Below are 937 nucleotides of genomic sequence, written 5' to 3'. Positions count from 1 at the left end.
ATAAAGACTGGTAATAAAAGCACTGCAAGTGGAAAAGTAGGCTTTTAGCTTTAAAGAAAAACATGGAAAAATCCTAGGTTGAGGGGAAACAAAACCCTTGAAGGCGGGACGTTGCCCAGGAAAAATCTGGGAACATGATAATGATAAACAAGAATTATCAAAGCAGAGTAGAGGTTACTGATGCCTGGAAAGTTGTCATATCTCAGGGGAAATCAAAGGATTCATGGTTGGGAGTTCTGGTGTAGACAACCATTGATTTTCCAAGTTCAAGATTATTGGTCAGAAAATTCTTACCGTATTCAAATGAATTAAGTTAGATGCATGTTACGTTACATAGACTGAAAGTTATGGTTTGTTACTCACGTTGGGTATTGTTCCTTATCTGTACAAATTTGGTGGTTAATTACATTAGTTGTATACCAACAATCTATTATCATCTGTAGGTAACCATTTTTCTTTAGTTATAGGAGTGTAAGTCATTATTAATTTGACTGCATGTTGATGATTGTTACCTTATGTGGGTGAATCTTCTTATGAGTTGTAGAGCTATACTTTAACTAATAAATTAATGCATGATGTGATTACCTAGCTTTTGGAGGAACGATAATTAGTATTTGATGCAGGTTGATGATTATCTAGCGTAGGGATGATATTTCTTATTAGTCATATAGTTGCATGTCATGTTATAACATATGAATGTCAATTAAGAGTAACATTTGTGGAAGATAATGGCTATTGATCAACACAGAGCTCATTAAAAGTGTAGGTGACTTTCTGAGCGGAGCTGGTAGGCTCCTATATTGGTGAAGTAAAAAAATAAATAAAGAATCACAAGCCCCATAAACCATGGGAATTTGAGTCCATTGATCCATATGGTAACAGGTTAGGTGTCGGGTATATGTAAGGATGAAAAAATAGTAAAATTTTAATGGTTATT

The sequence above is a fragment of the Pinus tabuliformis genome, chromosome 7, assembly GCF_031772625.1.
Source record: "Pinus tabuliformis cultivar Carrire ecotype Pingquan chromosome 7, CPIR1, whole genome shotgun sequence".
NCBI lineage: Eukaryota > Viridiplantae > Streptophyta > Pinopsida > Pinales > Pinaceae > Pinus > Pinus tabuliformis.
The sequence above is the reverse complement of the archived record's forward strand: the minus strand, read 5'-3'. Positions refer to the sequence as shown.